General features: G+C 42.3%; 1 protein-coding gene across 3 annotated transcripts in view; it reads right to left on the bottom strand.

The window, feature by feature from the left end:
• Positions 1-18,245, bottom strand: part of LOC118219281 (CUGBP Elav-like family member 2) — an 85,004-nt gene that overhangs the window by 73 nt on the left and 66,686 nt on the right. The window contains exon 15 of one of the 3 annotated variants that reach the window (XR_004763678.1): positions 11,531-11,564. The gene's annotated coding sequence lies outside the window, so the exon portion shown is untranslated. Of the gene's footprint in view, positions 1-11,522; positions 11,565-17,064; positions 17,631-18,245 lie in introns of those variants that run through there. The other 2 variants (XM_035402334.1, XM_035402332.1) reach the window with 2 other exon arrangements.

The raw sequence follows: 18,245 nt of genomic DNA, 5'->3' as shown, positions 1-18,245 counted from the left end.
CGTTAAATCCGGGGGTTTCCCAAAGTATTTAAATGAACTAAATCACCTTCGGTCACCTGCAAATGAACAAAACAAATGAACATCCGGTCACCCAGCAAATAAAACGATTGTTTTTGTAATTGGCAGTCATGCGAGGCGGTGTTAAAAATCATTCACTGTCACGCGAATTAAGTTGAATCAAAACTCATTTTTACTGAACTGATTTTGCTTACGTTTTATAACAATCACATCTACGCGCTTTCATATAGTCCGTCATATAGTCCATTGTATGCAATTCCATAATGAGGTATCCTGATTTTCACCAAATGTTTCAATATTGTGTAAGGCGTTTCCAACGAATTCCTGAAGTGACGTTTTCATACGACCTCACACTCAGAGTCAGTGTGATATTGGATACTAAAGACCGAACTTAAAACTCCAAGATGAAATCTTATTGCTTATGTGCAGCAACATCTTTCTTTTCCCTCCCTCTTCCCTCCTTCCTCCCTCCTCCCTCCTCCCTCCTCCCTTGTCCCTCCTCTCTCTCTCTCTCTCTCTGATGACAGTACGGCTCTAGCTAGGGGGAGGACCAATTGAAGCAAAGCGAACGCAGTCTGTTCCGGGCCCCCACGCTAAGACCAAAGACATCTCAGAATTGTTACACTGCGTCCCCTCGCGGTGACAGTCTTGTAATTATTCATTATTATTTTATCCACTCACCCACTATTTTTACCCACTGAGGCGGGCTAACATGTCCATGAGTGTGGATCAGTCTTTGATGAATTATTACTCTTTTTTTTTCAGTGAAATGTGTGGATTTTCAAAAAAGGAGAGACTACAGACAAAAAGTTGTATGTCGTCTCTAATTCAAACTCAAGTGCAGCACCGGAGCATTTTCCATGTTAATCGATTTAAAGTAGTAGCCTATAACGTTTGATGGGAAACCATTTATCAAAGTCGAGTCAAATCTTTATGCCAAATGCAGGTGAGCAAGTTAAACCATACAAGAACGTCATGAACAATGCGTCGGTGGGCTGGCATTTAACGTCTAAATATCAGATTCGCTGTTTTAACCAGATTGACGGGGTACAATTGCGGAATATGGGGCTGCGGTTTTGATGCCCTGCAAAGCAATGCGCTTGAAATTGCTAGCCTCGCCGAGCATCTTTGGCGTACGTTGCAAGAGTGGCTACACAGAAAACAGTCGGGAAATCAATTTCGTGTCCGTAGGCCTATTTAGGCCAGGTCTCTTTCTGACGTGGCATCAAATGTCCTTTGACGATAAAAATCAGTTTCGCAACTGTTAATCTGTAGCCTGTAAAGCGGTGCGTAAAAAGAAAAACGTTGTTTTGTAATCTTTAAAATCAATTAAGTTTTATTCTTTCAGACTGCCATTCAAACGCTGTCTTGTGGCAGTTAACAACGGCACTGCCTCTCTCTCTCTCTCTCTCGATAATAAATATGTTGTAAATATGTTGATGCAAGTTGATAACGCCTTCGTATCTGCCTCTTTTTAATGTTCCTTACATTACAACGTTCATGTTTCCAATATTAAATTAATCGCAATAGAAAAGTAACGGTATAAGATGTCTTCTTCGTAATATAATCATATTTTTCTGATATTTCTATTTAATCTATTTCTGGACCAATAATAATAATAATAATAATAATAATAATAATGTTATGTTCGCCGCTATTTTCGGACAGCTGAAAATATGTTACCTAAATTGAATTTAATTAAAGTAAGGACGGGTCAATCAGACGTCCTTCGATGATTCTCAAAGAAAAGAATTTCCACACGAATGGTGACTATTTACAATGAATTAGACGCGTAAGAATAATAACAATAATAATAACAATATATTACAACAATAATGTAGGCTACTAATTCACCAGGAAGGTAAGTTTTTCACCTTGAAAAACAAACAGACTCAGACTTGGTACATAGCACCTGAAAAAAAAATCCAGCAAAAAAGCACATGCCTTTATGACTAATTTAGGGTAGTCAAGTCTTTTCAAGAACAAACCGTGTACTGGTTCATAATCTGATTCTCAGAATCTAGCGGGCTGCGAAAGCCGAGGTGATGTGTTGTTCTTGGAACGTTCAGAAGGAAAGAAATGCTTTATGATTAGCATAAGCCCGAGTTTAAACCGTTAAAATCATAAATGCCGTTTTCCTCCTCTCAGTCGACATCAGAGGCCAATGTCTTGATGAAGCTAATGACAGTCTCCGTGCCTGCCTGTCGGAATGATTAGGTGGCCCAAAATATTTAATCTCAAAAAGCTACCCAATATATCCTAAACAGTTTCGAATATAAAATCACTTCAATATTGTTCAATTCATCCCAATATCAAAGGAATAAACCATTTAAATGATCAAAATATAGGTCGCCAGTTTTCTTTTGTGCTAGAAGGAACGGGGCCCCGTCACTGAACGCGCGTAAATAAATGATACGTCTTGTGTGCAATGCAGTCCGAACATGAAATTCATCGTATAGGAGGCATCACGTCCAGCGATTAAACTTCATAAAACTGGATTTACACCCCCAGGGCTCACAGCTAACGCATCTCAGACGTGTTCCGTATCAAAATGCGTCAAGCGATTCCATCCGTTTGGTCCTTTGCGATTGCCTCAATTTTAATGCCATATTCCAACGACCACTCCTCTTCAAATCAAACCAATGCAACCACAGATACCCTTGTCACCCGAAACGGACCTAAGAAAAAAAACTGCTCATTTTATGGCCCAATATTTGTATTTAGATTAGTTTTTATCTCACCCTGTAGCAGGATGGTCTGCATTTCAGAAAACAGTGAAGCCAAATTTCCCACAAAACGTTAAAATGCGCCAGAAATTTCGAGAAGTTCACGATAGTTCAAAATAAATACAATTACAGATATGGAATTACAAAGCAAGAACGCTAAATGAACTGCTTTCTCTGTGCACATAAATCGCACGGCCGTCCTTACTAACTTAGGCGACATTTAAATCGCGTTTTTATATTGCGAATCGAAAGCGATAATTAAATACCCCACCTGCACTGACATTTGAATATCTTGCAGACTTCTGTTAATTAAAACGTTAAAGACATGCGTGTATTTCTGTCCACGAGCCTTACCAGACAACATTTCATTTCGGTTTTTTTTTTTTAAGAATACACCTTTGATTCAAAAAATTTAATTAGAGGCGCAAATCCAAACCGGCACCGAGTACAGACAATAGAGACCGTGTCTCGCCAGGCTAACTAAACAGTTGGATGCTATTCCCTTTTCTAAGGTACATACGAGGTTTGAACATTGGAGTATTTACATACCTGCGTAGCAGAGGTCGGCTATTATCTTGTATAGCCCTGCACAGATTTTCGGACAAATGACACATAGATTGACGTGGTGACGGCATTGACTTCGAACGGCGAGGGGAAAACCTGGGCACGTTACACCACAGCCAGCAGAAACGCGCACACCTACTAAAGCATCCATGTAAGGTACTTTGAGTAGTTTAGAGCTCTTCCGGGTCGATGCTCAATTGGACGAAAAAAAAACCCCACATTTTTTCCCAGGCTATGTCAGACCAACTATAGCCTGAACATTTATTGAGCCATTATAATTTTGCAAGGTAAAAGAAAGACGGATCAGGCACAGCCAATGACGTATTCGGTCATCATGTGGTACCGCAAACCGTACCGTACGGACAAAGCGTTTTTTTCCCCGCTGTATATCAGAATGTGTGTCACCTAGAATGTTTCATACTTTCGCCTTACAGTGTAGGCGCGTGGTCCTTCATAGAACTCAACATTTCATCAACACTCTGGAATTAGTGTTCTGCGCAGAGCATTTTGACTTAAGTATGCACCGTGCAGACAGACAGCGAATACAAATGTCTACACAAATACACAATAAATAGGTTTTTAAAGTAAGCACATATCTGTGAAATAGACCAACTACTCCTTTTACTACGATTCATCATCATCACCATCATAATCACCGTCATCATAATATCAAATATAGTAGTGACCATGATGATAATTATCTCATGATCTAACGAAATTAAAAGGCAATATGCATATATTAAAATTATATATTTTCTAGTTTATGTGCTTTGAATAGGCTACCCTGTGCTTAATTTATTATCGGCCTATTTATATAAATACATCACATTAAAGTAGACCGACATTTTGATAGAAGTAGCAGGACTGTTTAACATAAATTACCTTTCGAAAAGACCGTCAAACGTTGAGTTTGTTTCAAAACACTAGGCTTTAAATACACAAACGGATTAAACGCGCTGCGGAATGGTCAATATTTTTCAAGGGTCCATTAATTGCATTAAAATAGCCTAATTAAATTTAGATAGGTATTTCGAATTCATGGAAATGCCCCATCTGTCATCGACCATTCCATCAAACTGAGTGTTCTGCCCATAAGCTCAGACAGGCAGGAGACAATCATTAGTCTAAGCTTGACGTCGCTAGCCTCTTGGACGGAAGAATGATAACTAATCACAGCAATAGCCTATCTACCATTGGAAGAAAAATTCAGTTCAATTAAGAATTTGAACTGAAGAAGTTCAATTAAGAATTGGAGACAATCTGTGGGAAACATCCCACTGTAAATTTACAGGAGCAAAAATTCAAATCAGGTCTTTTAAAAAGCCTACTAATAAGTCAGTGATTCCATGGCAATGCGAGCTTTCAGTTGCATAATTAGTAGGCTATTCAGTATTTTAATACAATTATGGGTTGAGTACATACGGAATATAATTCATTAAGATGTAGATTAAAAGTAAATAAAGTGCTTATCATAAATAAACGCCTAGACCATAAAGAAAGATATTGTTAATGTGCGAAAATATCAGATAGGCTACGCTTGTTGATAACTTGATAGAACAGCCTAGCCTACAATACAAGGATGATTCGTGCTAGTTAGGCCAACAATAATCAAGATAACTAACGTCAGAAGAAAATGTCATCTCGTGAATTAATTCATTTGGCAAATACTAGGCTACATCTTATCAACAGTTTATCAGATTTCCATTTTGGCATGCGTTCTTCTCTACAAAAAATGACTGAAGTTAATAGGCCTATTTAATTTCACGTAGACTATTCTAGCATTTTTGGGTCGTCAAACAGTGTCGGACGTTCAGTAGCCTATGTATGCTTTCTAGTACTTGCAAAGGCACGTATGATTTTGTGTGGGAACTGACGTTACATCCCGCGTGACAGTGTGCGATCAGCCTATACAGCAATACGCGTTTTGTTGGCAATGTATTGCTGCTGTTTTTAGTCGATAGGCTACCAAAAAATTATTTATTGTTTAAGGTAGCCATAAAAATTCTACACAAATTAAAGATAAAGTTTCGAAACATCTATTTTTTCCATTTCCGACTTTTTTTCTGGCAAAAGCGTCTCTTGCTTGTGCGTCCATGGGCCATAAATTATGCGGTTGCGGTAATCTCAGTTAATCAGATATGGCGTGACCGCAACGGTTCGACAGCGTTTTCCAATGTGTTTTATACCGGCGATGTGTGCTCCAGCTACCTTGGTGTTTTCAGGCGTTTCTTTCTTCCTTCTTTATTTTAAAATATTAGGTCGAGGTGGAGAGAATTACGAACGACTCGCCGCTTATCTGCTCCCCTCACGAACGCCGGATCAGAGAGGGTGATTAAGAAAGAAGTCACAGCCGCGCTGGATTCATTATGATTTGGAATAATGAATCCTTATCTCCCTGCGCCAGATTATCAGCCTTTCAGCTCGCTATGTTTTGTTGCACGCGGTAATTCACTGGATCTAATATCACAATGAATATGGTGGCGGAGGCAATTGCCAATGTGTGTGTGTGTGTGTGTGTGTGTGTGTTTGCGCGCGCGCGGCGGTGGGGTTTTTCTGTATCCTGCGCAAGTGAAAATGTCTTTAAGATTTTAATTGATTAAATGTATGGGGCATCTGATAAGAAACACGACGTCTCTCACCTTCTAGGGTTCTATCGCCGCACTGCTGCGTCATTAGTATGTCAGTTCGAACCTGAAATGAACGAGGTCGACCTGCCTTCGCTCATATACGCCGGGAGATCTGATATATATTTTTACAAAAAGAAATTTAAAATATATACATGTAAGTATGATCAAAGAGGATATGAAACTAGTGAACCAGAAAAAAATAAATGTGCCAGGCATATATTCACAATCCTACAAAAAAGACAAGAAAACTTCAAAGAATTAGCAGAGTTTTAATGTTTTAATTGTTTGGGTTTTTTTTTTTTTTTTTTTTTTAAATGGTTATCGCTTCAATGTATGCTACATATATACCTAAACATCATCTTTACGACTTGAAAATAGTAAATAGATAATACTTTAGTAAATCTCCATTTCTGAGTATAAAACTTTGCTAAGAACATTATTATTTTAAAGTATTCTTGTCAACAAGAATGGACAGCCATTGTGAACGACGCAGTCAAACTGAGATATCAGTGCTACCATCTAAAACCTTAAGATGTCGTACTAATGTTTGGCGAATACAATTAAATAACTGATTTTAACCTTCACAAAATATGTGGGATATAAACACTGAACATGTTACAGTGTAGCTGTTGAATGAGGCGTGCTTTGTCAGGATTGGAGAGAAAAGCTACAGGACGGCAGATCTCCAGGAACAGGGTTGAGAACCACTGCCATACACTGTCTTCGCGCACCTCTCTATGTAGTCACGTGCGGGATCCCGTCTCAGAGGATTTAGATCAGTCACGGATATCAAAAAAGTGCTCCTTATCTTATAGGCGAGTTCAACAGCCACACAATGTGGATAACAGTCGAATTCACTAAACGCATTGGGTGCCATCGCTGATACTGACGACATGGAACTGGCTGCTAGTTATCTCATATTGGCACAGAAACAAAATACAGTTTTTACATTCAAGTCAAGCCCACACATTCTCATTTTGGAATTATTTTGTCCGTGGTTAAAATTAGGAGATTTGTAAGTTGCATTATTGTTACTTGTATTATTACAAGTAACAATAATTCAACGTACTATAACATCTTAAAGAAAGATAAACCATCCCTCTCTTTTAAAAACAATTTCCCTCTTTTTCTTCACAATTTGGAACGGTCAGTTGAACCTTTGGAGCTAACGGTATGCATGCCGCGCGTACTTGTCTAGGGCAGTGTTTTTCAACCCTGGTCCTGGGGATCCACTGCCCTGTATGTTTTAGATGTCTCCCTGCTCCAACACACCTGCTTCAAATGAATGGCTCGTTATCAGGCTTGTGCAGAGCTTGATGATGACCCGTTCATTTGAATCAGGCGTGTTGGAGCAGGGAAACATCTAAAACATGCAGGGCAGTGGGTCCCCAGGACCAGGGTTGAAAAACACTGATCTAGGGTATTGCTGCCTAGGCGCGTGCGCAACCCCGAGGCTGTTGCCATTGACCCAGTGGCTTTTAACCTGCTAGCCACACGTTATACAAGAGTGAACTAGGGCCAATCGGGTAAGAGGTGTATCTCGTACTGAAGACAACTGGTATCCTGTGGCCGTTGACTGCCGACAGACAGGCGGACAATCAGGTAGGAGCACTGATACAGACGGAGACAAACGAGCTGGAGCACTGACAGAGAGGGGACAGCCTCCTATTTCCCTCCAGCTTAAAGTCTTTGTACCACCATGGATCAGTCGTAATGCGCCAGCATTAATTGTTTACCACAGAAACGCGTTTGTTTCTCCCCTTCGGTGTTCAGTGTTGTTTTCATTGTTGCGACTCCATTTATTGCAAAACTGCCCCCACTAAAATGAATATGCACAACAGCAAAAAAACAAAAACAAAACTGGAAACTTGCAGCATTTACAGAAAAATGTGCGCGCAGAGCAGGGTTTGGCACGTTACCCTCGGAGGAAAATACTCAGCAAAACGAGAATGAACAGCAAAGAGCCACAGAGTTGTTGCAGTAGTGCCCCCTAGTGGACAACACTGAAAATCTATTTTACGGCAAGATTTTTAAAAATAACAGGATTTCAGTATTTTCTTTTTCCAAACACTGCCAAAGTCACGCAGAATAACGACAACTCATTATTTGACGGCCACCCCAGAGGGGGGAGGGTGAGTCCCCACAGTATCAGAGAGAAGGCTGTTTCTGCATGATAAGAACTTGATGGGGTCAAGACAATAGAACTCACATCCCGCTATCTGCTTGTGTTAATCATCTTAATTCCCAAATCCCACTTAACCTTTGCCGGGACCGTCTCGGTCAGGCCGTTCGTGAATGGAAGCACGTGATACATCTACAGTCGTTAAATGGTGAAATGCATTAGGCATAAGTGATGTCGAAAATTAACATATAATACGGTTGTAGATTTGTCCTTATTAATCGCTTCATCCTACGTGTCATCCACAGAAAAACGCGCTTAGAGCAGATATTTAGAGGAAGGTTTTTGTGTAAGATACAATTTCACTTTACTTGTATTACCACATAGTACATATGGACTTCGCAGCAATGTTCAGATGTGTTATATAAACAGTGGCCTTCGGTTCTTCTCCGAAGTCTCGCGCTTGCCTGTCAAGGAATGTATTGTCCAATTCATGTTCAGATGTATCACGTGCAAGTTCTGACTGACTCTTTTCCGTACTGATTGGATCAGAGTAACATTAAGCCTGCGCAGAACAGCAGAAACATTCGTATAAGAGAGGGAGGTGCAAGTGAGCTTGAATCCAGTGCCAGTTCCATGTTCGACAGCACCACCCACACGACCCATAGCACCCTCAACACCTTTAGCACCAACACCACTCTTAGCACCCTCAACACCTTTAGCACCAACACCACTCTTACCACCCACACCACCCTTACCATACACACCACCCTTAGCACCAACACTACCCTAAGCACCAACACCACACGTATCACCAACACCAGCCTTACCATCCATACCACCCTTCGCACCAACACCACCCTAAGCACCAACACCACACGTATCACCAACACCACCCTTACCATCCAAACCACCCTTAGCACCAACAGCACCCTTACCATCCACACCACCCTTAGCACCAACACCACCCTTACCACCCACACCACCCTAAGCACCAACACCACACGCATCACCAACACCATCCTTACCATCCAAACCACCCTTAGCACCAACAGCACCCTAAGCACCAACACCACCCTTACAGCAGGACTCCCTGCCGAGTTGGCAGAGGTGTTCACTATAATTGTTGACATGGCCTTATCACAAATTCAAACCTTAGCCTTGGTTATGTCACGAGCAGACACTGCTGTACCCGCAGTATTATGCGGACAGTAGGGTCTAAAATAATCACTGGCTCCCCTATAGTACTGTGTACGCTCTCTAAAACAACGTGGACTACACCGGGCAACCTAATCATCCCTTACTGCTGGTTTCCAGGACTCCATCCATTGCACAGTGATTGCCAGGAGTTACCAATTCCGCCTTAAGTAACGGTTTCACACACACACACACAAAAAAGCGAAACTGCGGTTTAATCCGCTACCAGGGACGATTTTAAGGCTCGCGTATTCCCGTTGTTGTGCGACAATGCTCGTGGTGTTAAAAGCAGCCTTAAGAAATCGCCTGTTGTTCGCGGTTTCTCGTTGGTGCGCCACACTCGCTAACAGCTCGGTAATGAAGGCTAAATATACGGATGACGGAGGCCCGACTACAAAGCGCGGATTTGCAGCATCAATGGGGGCATTTCAGAAGAAAAATCTGGAGGATTTGGCAAGATTGTGCTTCTTCTGTGACTGCATGTGTATATGACTGTATGCGCGATTTATGCATGCGTGTGTATTCATGCACGTGGTGCAAGTAATGTCAGACGAAGCTGCAAATATCGGCATGCTTTTTCGGCGATTCTTTAAATTCCTGAGCTCTGTGCATACACAAATCTCTGAATGAGCATGACACAAAAATCAAAAACAAAGCAAGCCCGTAAAATACACTTTCTCTAAGACAGTGATGGAAATTTAAGAAAGCTTCCGCACCAAGGGTTGAGAAAAAGTTGGGCCAAATGACTTCAATGAACATAAGATTGCTGTGGCATTGCTTTGGAATATGGCCCTTTTAGTTCATGCCAAACATACTACTGAAAGCCAAGTAGTAACAATATCAATATAAAATATCGAATAAGTTAAATATCCCCTTCATTGCCTCGTTTGCGCATTTCCATCTTTGCTTGATATAAGCCTACAATATTGCTGTATTTCAATTATATCCTTTACATTACGCGTTGTACAGCTCTAAATTTATAGACTTGCTTGCTTTGGCGTTTACCTGGCTGTGTGACCAACACTTTCTATATTATACATTGCATTGTCGTTTAATCCTAATGGTAAATATTGTCCAAACATAAAAAACCATTATTCTAGTGAAAATGTAAAACAGGTTTAATTCAGTGCCCCACATCACGTTAACAAAAACTAACATATTTGTAATACACGACCTACACCAGACCCACATTATGCAAATATCACAAACCTTAAGTCAAACATCTTTCCACAAAAATGTTCCAATACTGCCCACTGGTGGCCATAGTTGGACGTGCAATTTTACGTGTGTGTGAGAAAGTCTGATGCTGACAGTTTGCTCGCGCTGGAATTCCACTACCTCTCTCAAATGACAAAATCTCAGCGCTGCTACCCCTTTTGCTCACATACAGTATATTAATACAGGCCAGCCACATTCGTGCCGCTCAGAAAATAACTGGGTCAAGGGCAAGATACAATTGTGGCTGCGTACTGCTCGGTCATTTATTGCTCCTCGTTTCCTGTTCCATACGATGAGCTGGGGCTGCCAGTTTTCGTCCTACGGCTCCTCGCAATACACCCCATTAGCCCACACTGGTAAATAGACCACCAAGAGTCTACACTGAGCGCATTCTGAATAACGAATGTCTACCGTTCTAATTAGTAGCTGCTCTGGCGCCACCTCGTGTTACATACGTGGAGTTGCACATTGCTGAGAGTCGGTGAGGCAGCTGCTCCATTGCATTGTTTTTCAGTCTTTTTTCCTCCCTTGAATTCGACAGTAAATGTTATCAAGTCCACATTCACCCGGGCTTTAGCCTATTTGCACATTCAAAATCAGGCGCCTTGCAACAGGATTTGATGAGGATAATGGTCACTGTATATGTAATGTTGCCAATGGGATTTGTGCCCAGCGTCTGATAATTTACCATGCACACTTGCAAACAACCACAGGTATGGAATTTTTTTTTTTTGCAGTACATGTTACCAGCCACAAGGAGGTGCTCATGCACATGGCTGGAAAGACATGTCAGGCTAGCCTGTAACTTAGCTTGAATATTTTTCTTGATAAACTGGATTTCTGTCCTGTGACAATTCCCATAAGCCCCATTCTACCTTTATGCCTACAAGCAGTTGACAATGAGGTCTCGGGCTTAACCTACACCCAACCCCTCACGCAAAACCACTGAGCTGCAGCCAGTGTGAAGGATCCTCCCTCAATTGGTCCAAATGAAAGGAAGAAGGTGTGTGTAAAGGCTCTTACCTGATTGGTTCAGACGAAGGGGAGGTAAAGGATCTCACCTGATTGGTCTGTGTGGAGCCACTTCAGAGGCAGCTGCAGCCAACAGGAGTCATTTTAAGCATCAGTTTTAGGTAATCAAAATTTTGCAACAGAAATTTGAATGACACTCACCGCTTTAGAAATGTAGACGCTTACATATTAAGAGCAGCACAGCACAGCACATTCAGAATGTAATGTTTTCAGTTCGTATCCATTTTTAAGTTTATAGTCGTACTACATTTGCTCCACACAGTGGAAGATGCCACATACTTGAAGTCACCAGGGAAATGCTCTGGTGTCCCCAGCAAATGACTGCCTTGTAACCTTCTGTGTTGTGTACGTTGTGTGTGTGTGTGTGCACGCGTGTATGTGAGAGTCTGTGCGCGCGTGTGTGGGAATGTGTGCTTGCGTGTACGTGAGCGTGTGAGTGTGCGTGTGCGTGTGAGCGTGCTGTATATTTCATAGCACGTACTGGTTAATTGTTATTAAACCTCCGCATAAATGCTAATAACCCACCACTGCATCTTCGAATGACGTGGGCACCGTTAATGTTCGTACGGTTATGAATGCTGAGAAATGCTCCTGTTCAGCAGGCTGACATTGCACTTAGTGGACAGTGTCACAGGCACTCAGAAACACAGTAAACATTCCCCGGTGAAAAATATAAAAATTAAAACAAATATGAAAGTTTGAAAAAAAAAAAAAAAAAAAAAAAAAGCAGTAAACACAAAACCTTACCCTGTAGTACATAACTCCACCCCCCCCCCCCAAAAAAAGTCAAAAGGCTAAACAATCCATTGTCTACCGAAATCCCATGGCAGTTGGTCTGCATACAGATACACAGAAACATAATCACTGGAACGATTTGACTGGTGAACGGCAGCGGTCAAACGCATGAAAGGCACTGGGCGGCCATATTGGGGGAAAAAAATTAACAAATACATACATTTTAAATCAATTTTTTTTTTCCTGCACTTGACGCAGCAAACGTGGAACAGCTCAACTCGGCCTGTTTCACTGGCCCTTTAAATCTTGTTTTGGAAATTTCTTAAGAAGTACTGACCGGTTTATATAAAGGTCCGAATAAGCATTTTATTGGTTTCCTCTGGCTTTCGGATTTCCTGCTTGGGGTCAGACGACCATAGAGTGCCACAGTGGGCAGGTAAATGCTCGCGCGACGGCGGTCCTCCGAACGCAGCTTAAGTGACATAGATACACGCGGTGACGATGCGCATCTCTGTCTTATCCGAGTGAGACGGAATCGCCTATCGACACCACAGACAGAAAAACAGCAAACACAGAAGGGGGGGGGAGGGGAGGATTGTGTGAACACTTGGGGGGGGGGGGGGGGGGAGGAGGAGGGGCTTGTGAACGGTGTAACGACATCAGACAGGAACCCAGAACGACAACACAGAGAGAGACGGATATTAGGAAAAACGGTTTAATATCTGAGACAGAAGCAAAAAAAAAAAAAAAAAAAGAAAAAAAAAGAAAACGAACAACAGAAAGAAAACTGCATCACACAAGAACACACGGTTACAAAAATAAGTCTCACCACTCCGGCTACACAGTTAGGATCACAGCAAAAAGGACAGAGAAAACCCAACAAACCTAAACAGTGCTAATTTCCTTTGATATCTCCGTTAAACTAATACAAACTTCTAATTAGCTTTTTTTTATCATTTCTGTTAAACTAATACACTGATCCACAGAAGGTGACTAAATACTTCTAATCCTAATCATTTCATCGTGTAAACGGCAACCACACAAGATTAAATTAAACTGACCGCTTTTGTTTTTCGAGGAGCTAATATAATTATGTATGAAAGTCAAAGAATAAACCCAACACTCCGCTGCTCCCTTCTAAAAAAAAAAAAAAAAAAAAAAAAAAAAAAAAAAAACCAAATCAGAAAGTCAGGCAAAAAAAAAAAAAAAAATGAGAGAGAGAGAAGAGGATGAAGAAACGAAGTCAGAAGTTCTAGAAAATTCTTTACGTGAAAACCCAGCTTTCCTGACACCAACCAGAAATCAAACGCGGGAAGCAGGCTCACGCTGGCCACAGGACGAGGCCAGACAATTCTCGCAGTTTTTTTTTTTTCCTTTAATCTCCTGTATAAAAAAATCCACTGGTACAAAATTCAGAAATACAACAAGCTATAGAAACAGGAAACCCTGCTTTTTTTTTTTTTACTTTTTTTTTTTTTTACTTTTAAGTCCAACAAAAATGACTTGGAAGGTTTGTTAAAAATAAATCAGAAATCACACTTACTGTACAGATACCAGTGAAATGCACAGACTTTGGCTTTTCTCGACTGTACTGAACTGAAATTCTTATGAACCGTAAACAAAAACGATATTCATTTACAGAGAAGCTTTTTTAAGCACAGGACACAAAATGCACACTCCCCCAAATTTGACAAAAAAAAAAAACTTGTTTTTTTTAAGTCCTTTTTTTTAAAAACTACATCAAACAGCACTCAAGATACTCAAAGAAGGGTGTGGAAATTAAAGGAGGGTGACCAGATCCAGCGAGACTGTTTATGAGAGGCCCCTCAGAGGAGAAACAAAGATGGCGGCTCCTTCAAAAGCGCGGCCTTTTCAGCGCCAAAGTCGAATAACGGGACTTTGCGTTTCGGTCGCGCAAGCTTACGGGGAAAGCCGGGGTTCGGAGTCGGACGCCGGGGCGAGAGTTTTTTGGCGAGTCGGACCGCGGGGCGAGCGCGTGAAACGGTCGAGCGACGGCTGTGTCGCGCGAGCGGCGTCTCGTATCGTCGGGAAAATCGGTTGCGCGAAACGGCGAGGAAAAAAAAAAAAAAAACGTTCGTAAACAACGGAGCGCTCCCCCCGCGCCCCCGACTTCGTACCGAAGCAATCCCACGTAAAACGAATCAAATTATTATTATTATTATTTTTGGTAAAGCGTTCGGTAAATTCCTTACGCGAGAAGGCAAACACTGGTGCGCTGACGACCGTGTAGCGACAGGCCCGACGGAGCCTGCTTTGGCAGTTTCAGTAGAAACGCACTTTTCCCGCCAGCCTTCAACACGGATGGAACGTCGCAGAAAGCCGGCGCCCTGGAGAATTTTCACTAACAGTTTTGAAGCGTTCAGATATTTGGCACCGAGTAGACAATCATTCTTTAAACAAAAACAAACAAACAAATGGTGACCATTTCCCTGGCAGCCTTCCTTCAGTTGTGCTTTAGTTGTGACAAAGCTAGAAAAAGCTCTCCCACAGCCATTTTTCCAGTTTTTTTTTTTTTTTTTTTTTAACAATAAATCAGTAGTACGTCACAATGTTTTACCTGTGTCACAAAGTTTTCCTTTTTGGTTGGACTAGCTTGTTTTGACCCCGCTTATCAACAGCAATAATAATAATAATAATTACTGACCAGTCTTCATTCCTACGGAGGGCTTTTAGAAGTTGGGCTACTCTCTCCTAGGAGAGACAGACGGGCATTTCCGATTTCAGCTGAACGGAACGGTGCCACCCGGGGCGTTCTCACGCGCCCAAAATGCTCGTGACCGCACGTTCCCCCAAATAAGGCCGACGGCGCGCTCCTGTCCGGGACGGCGCCGCTAAAATTGGCGACGCGCTGTTCTCGGGCCGATCGCCGCGACTCGCGAATAATTTCGGCGCTGTCCCTGCGGCGCGACGGACGCGTTCCGTTTCACGGCGAGGAACTCGGGGCTCGAGCTCGTGCGCGAAGGACGCTCGTATGACTGGCGCTCTGTCGGGGAGCGTTCTACCCAAAGGACCTTAGCTCTGGTGGACGACTGCAACCAACGAGCACAAGCCTTTCTCCAATTCGCAATAAAGGCAGACATCAGACTGAAAATTGCAGGTCGAATACAATGCGTGAAAAATATAGTCCTTTATGGCCAAACCCCATATATAATTAAATGTATACTGTACTCCACCCGCTCTAACCCCCCCAACCCCACCCCCCATCCCCCATTTCCCCTAACTGCCAAAGAGGGAACGGCCACGGGACAAGAGTAGTCTAATACTGATGAACTTGGGTGTGTGTGCTTGTTTTTACATGCTTGTGTATGCTTGCAAATGTATGTTTGTGTGTGTGTGTGTGTGTGTGTGTGTGAGCATGCGTGGCATCTGCACGTGTGCGTACGTTCATGTGAGTGTACCTGTGTGACTGTACGCACACGTGAGTGCACGTGTGTGTGTGTGTGTGTGTGTGTGTGTGTATGTTTGAAAGCATGTGCGCGTGTACGTGAATGTGCGTGCGCATCTGTGCGTGCGTAAGTGCGCGTGTACGCGCGCATGTGTGTACGTCTATCTGTGTGGATGTGTGTGTGCGTACGCGTGTGTGTGCGTACGTGTGTGTGTGTGTGCAGGGCATGCAGAGGTTCTCTCTCAGGGACTCTCATACCCAGTCTCACAGAGAAGGGGCACATGGATACTTCTTTACAACCAAACCCCCCCCCCCCCCCAAAAGAAAGAAAGAAGAAAAAAAAAAAACCACCAACATTGTCAGGCAACAAAACCACAACACAGCAAGCCCCCCCTTTCCCCACCAAAATCTTTACCTTGAAATATGAGGGATCCTTACAAAACAGGTAATAAAATAACCATGTTATCAAATCATTTCATAGGAAATACACCGAAAGGCGTGTACCTCAGGAATTTGGCACGAAATACCACTGATTCAGGTTTTTATTTACAAGAAAGGAAGAAAAAAGAAATCACATTTTGCTGACCAATAAAACATTTAGGTATCACTTCTCACAGCAAAAAAGAAACAAGGAGTGGAGAAAAAATAAATGAAAGCTTCACAAGCATTTTTTTGGAAGGGGGGGGGGGGGGTGGGGGTGGGGTTGGTACCACTAATTACTCAGGAAATTTAGCAAATAGGGGACTTGTTTAAAAAAAAAAAAAAAAAAAAAAAAATCATGGAAATATTACGAAAGGCTCTGTCCAAGTCCGCTGATTTTTTTTAGTTTTTGTTTGTTTGTTTGTTTTTAACTTATTTTAGTCTTTTTAGAAATACGAAACGCTTTAAGACTGTTTGACTCCCGACGAAGCCTCGTTCGAGCCCACGAAAAAGCACTGACGTCAGAACACAGGACACACTCTGTTGTTGTTGTTTTTTTTTGTTTTTTTTAATTCTCTATACATTTAAAGAGTACAAAATATAAGTCATTTCATGTGCATTTAAACCACGGATTGTCTTACGGTGAGTTCGGCCCGTCGAAAGGCGGCGGCGGCGCTCGGTTAGCGGGGCTCGCCCGCGCGACCGGGCCAATTGGGAATCCCCCCCGCCCCCCCCCCCGACCCCTACCCCCCACCCCCACCCCCACCCCCACCCCCACCCCGTTTCCCCTTTCCGTCGAAGCCGTTTAAACTACTTTAGAAAAAAGTGGTTCTACAAATAGGTTTTAGGTGAGAAAGTGAGAGTCCTCAAAAGGCCTTATCAAAAAAAACGCCGCTGCCCGGAAAATGTAAAAAACCGCCTTTTTTTTCTTTTTTCTTTTTTTTTTTGCAGAGCGTCGAGAGAGAGAGAGAGAGCGAGAGAAGAGAGATTTCGCTATTTATCAGACGAGCTTGGTAGGAGACGACTGGTCAGACTTGGCCTCGTATTGCCGATCCCTGTACTATCGTTCAAGTTTACTCTCAAGAAAAGGACAACAAAAACTGAGAGAAAATTATATATATATATATATATATATATATATGAAGGAAAAACACAGATTTACCACAGGTTTTCTTTACGTTTTGTGCTCTTGTCTCTTGTATGACTGCAGCTAAGCTTTCACATTTATCTCCCCTACCTCTCCTTCCCCTCCCCGTACTCCCAAAACCCCAAAAAGCTCCAAATGAGGTCACACATGCAACAAACAAACAAACGAACAAACAAACGTACAAACGAAAAATCCAAAAGGGGGAGAAAAAAAACAAAAACAAAAACAAAAAACAAACAAAAACAAAAAAAACACAACAAAGGTCAAGCTAGGTTCAAAGGTCAGTAGGAGGAGACCGGGTTATGATCAGGTGAGCTCAGAAAAGACATCGGAAACAATGGGGGAGGGGACGATGAGACGCGTGTTTGGACGTCACGGACACATGCTAGGCAAACCATGAGCTAACAGGCATGGAGATGTTCTAGGGAAGAAGAACAAGGGAGAGGGACAGAGTTACACACAGACAGGCGCGCCGCGGCGCACAGCTATAAAACAAAAACCAAACAAAACAAACAAAAAAGAAAAAAGAAAAAAAAAAAAAAAAAACCGCTCCGGTCGTGGTTGCGGGGGGCAACGAGACCACGATGCAAATCTTACGACCAGGAGGTTTTTTTTTCTTTTTTTTTTTTTTTTCTCTCCGTTCACCACAATTTGCATTTTTCAAAAAATACACAACATCTGAAATAAAGAGAGAAAGGCACAAAGCTTGTGCACAGTGCAGTACACAGTGCAAACACACACACACACACACACACACACACACACACATACGCGCACACACACACACATACGCGCACACACACACACACACACACACGCGTACGCACACACAGAGCACCCAAAGCAGTCCATCTGCAGCCTTTCCCCAACAGGAGAGAAGAGAGGATGGATGTAATTTTGGGTTAAAAAAAAAACAAACAAAAAAGAAAACGACTGAAATGTTCATAAAGACATTTACAGAAATGGTAAAGCAGGAGAAAGTACAGACAGAGAAGGAGAGAAAGAGATAGAGAGACAGGGATGAGAACAAGCACAC

The sequence above is a fragment of the Anguilla anguilla genome, chromosome 19 (genome assembly GCF_013347855.1).
Source record: "Anguilla anguilla isolate fAngAng1 chromosome 19, fAngAng1.pri, whole genome shotgun sequence".
Lineage (NCBI taxonomy): Eukaryota > Metazoa > Chordata > Actinopteri > Anguilliformes > Anguillidae > Anguilla > Anguilla anguilla.
The sequence above is the reverse complement of the archived record's forward strand: the minus strand, read 5'-3'. Positions and strand labels throughout refer to the sequence as shown.